The 8,357-nt window shown below is 38.3% G+C and overlaps 1 pseudogene; it reads left to right on the forward strand.

Annotated features, from left to right (window-relative positions):
* Positions 1-1,618: 1,618 nt before the first annotated feature.
* LOC114619373 overlaps positions 1,619-8,357 on the forward strand; it is an 8,918-nt pseudogene continuing 2,179 nt past the window's right edge.

Below are 8,357 nucleotides of genomic sequence, written 5' to 3' on the forward strand. Positions count from 1 at the left end.
TTTTGTCCTTACACCAGCATTTGGTCACACAAATCATCTATGAGTGACTGAGTCACTGTCCTGGACATCTGGTCAGTGTTGTGATATTTCAGTGTCTGTGCCCATATTTATTTATTTTTTTGAGACAGGGTTTCTCTGTGTAGCCTTGGCTGTCCTGGAACTCACTCTGTAGACCAGGCTAGCTTTGAACTCTCGAACTCAGAAATACACCTGCCTCTGCCTCCCAAGTGCTGGGATTAAAGTCGTGTGCCACCAACACCCAGTTGTGCCCATATCTTTTCAAAATTTACTCAATCATGGCCTCAAAATCCAAGAGTAATGATGCCAGCAACTGAAAATTGTTCACAAGAGAAAAAAAATCCTTAAGTGGAAAACTGGAAGTTCTTGATATTATAAGAAACAAAAAGATAAACTTAATTTGCAAAGATCTGTGGTTAAAAAAAAAAGTAACTTCTGTCCATGTTATTGGGGAAAAGGAGAGAGCACTTTGTGTTAGTCTTGTTGTGATCCCAGCTACATAGAATGATGGGACTACGAAATCTAATTAACTGGAATGAAGACTAGCATTACATTGTACATCAGTACACTTCATGGCTTCCAGGGTTGACTAAGAGTCTCTGCACAGATGTCCCACTGATAACAAGGACTACTATATTATGCGCATATCATAAATATTGCTCTAGATATGCATATGCATGTATATGTATATAAGTATATATCAAATATATGAACCCATAAACAACACATAAAATTCTCAAGCTAAAAATCATTTAAAAAATAGATTTCTTGTGGACAGTGTCTTTCTTATGCAGCATGACAGTTGCCAGTGCAAACTTAGAGACATTATCATAGCAAGCACAAACTCACCATGGTGAGAACATGAAGCCCCGCACTTAGTTAAGAAGCTTGAACAATTAACAGCTGCTAGAAATGGGATAGCCAGTTTGATTTTAGGGTATGACCCCTGGCCCAGGGAATATGACACATTCCTCTGACTTCAGCATATCAAGCACTATAAATGGTGCACATACCTACACACAGACCAATACTCATAGAATAAAAATAAACACATCAGTTTTTTTTAAAGCAGTGGTTTATATGTGAATTCTAAAGTAATGTTTGAAGGTATGATTTTTTTTTAAAAAATCCAAAACCATATTAGTTTTGATTGCCAGTCTTACTAAATGTAATTATTACACTATTTCTGTTTTCCTTAATTCAGGGAAAGTGAGCAATATGTCCTCACTTAACCAGCTCTGCAGTAAAGATGTCTTATTTGGTTCCAGCTGTGCTTGCAGAGTTAAGTCACGTATTGAACTAAAAGAAAATAATGATCACGTAAAGTCTTATTGAACATGCTCTTTTTATTATTTAGCAGTATATGGATTTTTATATTTCCCCCAATGTCCTACCTACTTCACTCACTCCTCAGGGCCTGTAAAAGTGGTAGAGAAGATAGACCACTTTCTCCTTACATTGATTATGTAAACTAACAGATACTGTTACTAAGATAGTCAGGAAATACATTAGACACATTTCTTACATTGAGAGTTTATAGCTCATTGCCATTGCTTTGTAAAACTACCATTTAAAATTAACCATAGATACGACTATCACTATGAAGATCTATGAAGGTATGTAATATGCCTTTATAACCATTTAATTGTGTTCTCATCTTTGACCATACCTTTGCCAACCACCAATGTGTTCACAGTCACTATAAGTTTGTTACTTGCTAAATGTTGTTGCAGCACCGTAATAATATGTATAATTTTTATGATGTTTACTTTTTTCTTTGCTACTCAGCTTCACATCTTTGAGATCCATCAGTGTTGTCCTGTCAATCAATTATTTGTCCTATTTTACTGTTGACTATCATCCATAGTGTTGTCTATCTCCATTTATTTACATAGACACCTGCCTCAGAGAACTGTAGTTGTTTATAGTTTGACTACTACAAATAAAGCCACAATCTGTGTGTAGGCTTTTGGCATGAGCATCAATTCTCATTTCCATGGGATGAGTGTGGAAGAATGTGACTACTAAAATGTATGGACTGTATGCACTTATTGAGGCAGCTTTATCAAAAGAGTAAACTTTCCCAGAGTGACTGTACACTTCTACAGTTCCTCAAACTTGTTATCTTTCATCCAGTTTCCACAGGCTTATCAAAATGTTTATTGCTATCATCTTTATTTTGGTTGTTCCAGTGAGTAGTGATTCTTCAGTGCGGACTGGCTTTCTGTCAATGCATTCCTGTTTGATTGTTATTGTTCAATGAATTCAGTGGTTCTATGAATTAAGAAACCAGCATAGCTATTCCGACTCCTCTTATAACTGATTCTGAACTCTAATTAATTGTCAGTGTTCTTCACTGAAAAGGAATATCGTTGCATATTTTTCCCATGGAAACATCAACAGTTGTTTATACCAGTTAGGACACCCAATGAAGATCAGAGAAATGATTCCATTCTATTCCAGGTTGCTGAGCCACAGACTTTTTTTTCTGTAAGGTTGTGATCTTCTGTGAGGTGGCAGGATTACAGCAGAGCCCTGTGGAGCTACACTAGTAAAATAAAGCCACCCCAGTATCAGTGATGACTTACTAAGCTGTGTCACCTGTGTTACCTGCACAGCATGCTGGCAGCTCCATTGTAGAGTCTCCGCTCCCACATAAATTAAGCTTCTTAGATAACCTTCAGGAGAAGCCTTGTGAATCTCCTAACATTTACCAAGTTTTCAGAACCAACTGAGTTTTGAGAGTTTCCCTTCTTCCTGGAAAGAAGGAGGAGCTATCTATTTATTACTCATGCATGAAGCCATTATAAAACCAGTCATAAACTTCATTTACATCCTGATTACAGCGTCAAAAATTAATGTAAAGTATAAGAAAATGTGTTTGTTACTTTTGGGACACAAAGCCACTATTTTTATGCAGCTAAAGTTTGCCTTTTAAATATTTAGGACTGTGGAATATTCCCACTCCTTTTCTCTTTTATTATTACCAGGAATGGTTTTACTAATCAATTGTCTACTTTATTTTTGCTTTCCCTGAAGCATAAAAAAAAAAGAACCTTTAAACCATCAAAGATATTGTTTCTTCTAGCTGATGTTATTATCAACATTAATATCAAGAAAGTATATAATGCTCTTTGGCTTGTTTATTCTATATTATGAACATGAGCCATAGATATTAAAACCTTGAAAGATATCACACACCATCTAGTCTGTTATCTTTACTTTACATATTTAATCTAAAATTCAGCTGGCTACTTAAATGGCCCTCTGGAGTCCCACAGCTCATTAGGAACAGCTGTATAGGGTTTGTCTAAAAATAGAATCTTGCATAACCTTCGTCTCCTCCACACATCACTATACTACATGGTCTCACTTCTCTTCAGTGCTGCCCTCTGAGGTGCACATTTCTCTCAAGTTTTACCTGGGTGGCTCCAGTTCTCATGGTTTTCATCTGAAATGGCCGATGTCCTTTCTTTTATTTTTTTCCCAATCTGCTTTTCTACCATTTTAATTACATGCAAGTATTAAGGTCAGTTCTAGGTTGAGGAACTAGCAATACAATAGATGCAAACAGTCAAGGAATAAGCAAGACAATAAACACAAATAGTCAAAGAACAAGCAAAGCAATAAACAAAGATCCGTGAACACTCCTGTGATCATTGTTTCTAAGGGCTTATCAAGATGACCAAAATAACTGAGCCTGCTTCCCTGTCCTAGCCCAGAGTCCTTTTCATGCCTGTAGTCTGCCCTTGCAAGTCTTTCCCCTCCTCTCCCTTTTCTTCCTCTTTCATCCTCTTTCCTGTTTTCACATAAACTCTCCCTCTTTCTTTCTCCTCCCCATGCATGCATGTGTGGACATTTGTTCATGCATGAGAGAGAGAGAGAGAGAGAGAGAGAGAGAGAGAGAGAGAGCATGTGTTGTCAGACTTACTCCTTGTTGCTTTGTTGCTCTCTTGCTTTTGGCGATTTATATCATTTTCCCCCTTCTCATTCACAGGTCTCTTTGGAGGATCACCATCAGCAGTTCCCTTCTCACTCAGCTCATAAACTCACACCTAAGGCACTGTAAAGGTTTTCCTTTCTCTGGACCTCAGTAGTTTCTCCTGCAATCTTTCCCCCAAATACTGTTAAGAAAGAAAGCATTTTATTTTTACTTACAATGATTTTAATAATTCTATCATGACAAAGTGGATAACTTTTGGTGCTTGACTTTTTATCTTTGTTTTGAAATGATATCTATTTATAAGAAGTCACAAATAAATGTGCAGAAAAGTCTCCTGTACTTGTTCCTCAGATTCACTAGGTGTTAGAATTTTTCTTTTTGGTAGAATTTCTCTTTTTTATCAAATTATTTTATTTATTTACATGCCAAATGTTGCCTCCCTTCCAAGTTCCCCCTCACAGAGTTCTTCATACCATTCTCCTTCCCCTTTGCTTCTGAGAGGGTGCTCCCCTACCTACCCAGTTACCCAGCCACCCCATGCACCCCCCACCATCTCACTCTCTCCCCAGTATCCCCTTTCCCTGGGGTATCAAGTCTCTACAGGATTAGGTACATGTCTCCCACTGAGGGCAGACAAGGCAGTCCTCTGCCACAGACCAGCCCGTGTATGCTCTTTAGTTGCTGGCTTAGTCTCTGGGGGCTCTAAGGATTCCAAGTCAGTTGATATTGTTGTTTTTCCTATGGGGTTGCCATCCTCTTTAGCTCCTTCAGTCCTTCAATCCTTCTCCTAATTCTTCCATAAAGGTTCCCAACTTCTGTCCAGTGGTTGACTGTATATATCTGCATCTGTCTCAGTCAGCTGCTGGTAGAGCCTCTTAAAGGACAGCCATGCTAGGCTCCTGTCTTTACAAGCACAACGTGGATGGCATCAGTAATAGCGTCAGGGTTTGGTGCCTATGCATGGGATGAATCCCAACTTGGGCTGCTCACTAGATGGTCTTTGGTCAGTCTCTGCTCCATTTTTGCCCTTGTGTTGCCTTTAGACAGGCACAATTCTGAATCAAATTTTTTGAAGATGGATGGGTGGCCCCATCTCTCCGCTAGGGGCCCTGGCTATCTACTGGAGGTGGTTTCTTCATGTTCCATCTCTCCATTGTTTGACATTTGAGTCCTGGGAGTCTCTCACATCCCAGGTCTCTGGGACTTTCTGGAGGTTCCCACTACCCCCTGCCACACCCCACAGCTGCATATTTCCATTCATTCTCCTGACTTTAGTCCTGTCTCTCTTCATACCCAATCAGTTTTTCCCTCCCCTCTCCTCTCCCACTGAGATGTCTCCCTCCCTCTGCCTCCCATGATAATTTTCATAGGATAGAGGCCTAATACCAAAAATATGTAAAGAACCCAAGAATTTATATCCCAGAAAACCAAATAACCCAATTTAAAAATGGGGTACAGAGATAAACAGAGAGTTCTTAACAGAGAAACCTTGAATGGCAAAGAAACACTTAAAGAAATGTTCAACATCCTTAGTCATCAGGTAAATGCAAATCAAAATGACCCTGAGATTCTACCTTACACCAATTAGAACGTCTAAGATCATAACTCAAGTGATAGCACATGCTGGCAAAGATATGGAGAAAAGAAACATTCCTCCATTGTTGGTGGGATTGCAAACTGCTTCAACAACTCTAGAAATTAATCTGGAAGTTCCTCAGCAAATTGGAAATAGTTCTACCTGAAGACCCAGCTATATCACTCCTGGGCATATACCTAAAAGATGCTCCACCATACCCTAAGGACACATGCTCCACTATGTTCATAGTAGTCATATTTTTAATAGCCAGAAGCTGGAAAGAACCCATATGTCCCTTAATTGAAGAATGGATACAGAAAATGTGGTTCATTTTCATGAAGGAATACTATTCAGCTTTTAAAAACGAGGAAATCATGAATTTTGCAGGCAAATGAATGGAACTAGAAAATATCATCCTGTGCAAGGTAACTCAGATCCAAAAGGACATTCCTGGCATGTACTCACTGATAAGTGGATATTAGCAAAAAAAGTACAGAGTACCCATGATACAACCCACAGACCATATGAAGTTTAAGAAGAAGGTTGGCACAAGTAAGGATGTTTTAATATCACTTAGAAGGGGGAAGAAAATTGCCATCAGTGTTAGAATCGTGTATAAACATAGTCTCAAGACTAGGATGTTAACTTTGTTACAATACATAGAGCTGATTCAAATTCCATTCATGTACCTATTTGTGCATCAGTGTGTATGTGTCTGCATATATGTATCTGTATATATGTGCATAATTTTGTATAATTACCAACCAAATCAAAACAGTTATGTCTTCTGCACAAGCCTCCTCAATGCTATCTTTCTTTTGTTTGTTTCTTAGGGTTTTTATTTGTATTGTTTTTCTGTTTCTGAGATAGATTCCCATGCAACTCAAATTCTTGACTTAAATTTAATTTCCTGTGTAGCTCAATATGCCTTTGTGCCTCTGGCTATTTCTGTTCTACCTTCCTTGTTCTGAGATTCCAGGTGTGTGGTATAATACTCCCCTTGACAGCCAACCAACTCCTCTCCCAAGCTGGTTCCTAGTCCATTTCAAAGTCACTTCTTTATCTCCATCTCCACAATGTTGCTTATATGTTGTATAATATCATATCATCCTCATGGACTCATCCATTTGCTATTTTCCTTTTAACCCCAATGGCATGTCTGTATCTTTTAATTGTCTGTGTTATAATATTCATTTTATCTGATACTCTTAAAACCACTATTGGTTTCCTTTGATGGTAACATCTAAAATACACCATACACAGAACTGCACAAAGCACATGTTTTCAATCCGTGTACTTTCCTTAACACTTACTTACATTGTTATATTTCATGTCAGCTTCTTGCTTTTCAAGCCACCCTGCCAGTCTCTTCATTGGCATATCTACATCCTTTGCATGTAATGAAATATCAGATACACTACAACCTAGGTCTGCCATTTGAATTTTTTTTCCTGTGGTTTTTCATTTCTATTTTGGTTCTTCTGGCTTCCTGTAGGTTATTTGAATAACTTTTAGAGTTCCACTTTGATTTCTCTGTAGTGTTTTTGAGTGTCTTTTTATACATTTTGTGGTTGTTTTAAGTATTACACCATAGAGTCATAATTTTTCATAGTCTGCTGGTGTTGACGTTTCACCCCCACTTTTATCTTTTTTTTCTTATACATTTACAGTTGTCTTCTATCTTCCCTCCATAGGCACTGATAATCACATAAGACTTAACTTTGCTTCAACCATAAAACAATTTAGAAAGAAGAAGAAAGAACAAAGGTATGTTGTCTTTACCCATAATTTTACTCTTTATACTTTTTTTTTCATTCCTGAAGTTCCAAGATTCCTTTATATCAAAGAACATCCTTTAGCCATGTAGGGCAGATATACTGGCAAAACCAGTCATTTTTGTTTTATTGTTTATTTCACCTAAGAATCCTTGCTACTCTCTTCCAACATCTGCTTGGCATCAGTTGGCAACCATTGACTGTCTTTATTCATTGTGGTTTACTTTGGTCCCTCCTTTAATGAGTGATTACTATGCCTTCAGCACATTGATGGCTTTAATTTTATTAGAAGATTCTAGTGCCAAGAGATCTACGCCAAGCCCCACCTATGTGTTTCTTTCTTTGTTTCTTTCTTTCTCTCCTCCCTCCCTCCCTCCTTCCCCCTCCCCCTCTCTCTCTCCCTCCCTCCCTTCCTTCCTTCCTTCCTTCCTTCCTTCCTTCCTTCCTTTCCTCTTGGGTATTGTACTGCCTTTAGAATTCTCATCTCTTCTGTTGTACTCTTGCTGCAGGGGTGTCTGCTGTTTTCACAACTGTTATCCCTTTGAGATGACGGAATATCTGGGCTGTTGTCTGCCAGAGGGAAAGATCCAGAAGAATAATCCCTTTATAATCCTGACATAAAGGGGCAGATTCTAGAAACTTTGACTTTGCTGCTTCTACTAGAACTTTGCCAATGCATGTCCCAGGTTTAAATCAGGCACTGGGCATCCTACTGTAACTCTGTGGCAGGCATCTTCTCAACGTTATATGATATCAAAAACTACTGTTACTCACTCTTAAGATCTTGGGCTCCTTCTTCTTTAGCTTATTTTCTTTCCATCTGTTTGCATGTTTTTATCATTATTATTTTCAGATAACTTACTTGTGCACTAAGGAAAGAATCTTTGTGGAATATGTCTTTAATCTCAACACTTGGGAGGCAGAAACAGGAGGATCTCTATGAAGTTAAAGCCAATGTGATCTACAGAGCAAGTTACAGAACACTCCCAAAGAAGAAGAAGAAGAAGAAGAAGAAGAAGAAGAAGAAGAAGAAGAAGAAGAAGAA

This window comes from Grammomys surdaster, unplaced genomic scaffold (genome assembly GCF_004785775.1).
Source record: "Grammomys surdaster isolate TR1022 unplaced genomic scaffold, NIH_TR_1.0 150, whole genome shotgun sequence".
NCBI classification, from domain to species: Eukaryota; Metazoa; Chordata; class Mammalia; order Rodentia; family Muridae; genus Grammomys; species Grammomys surdaster.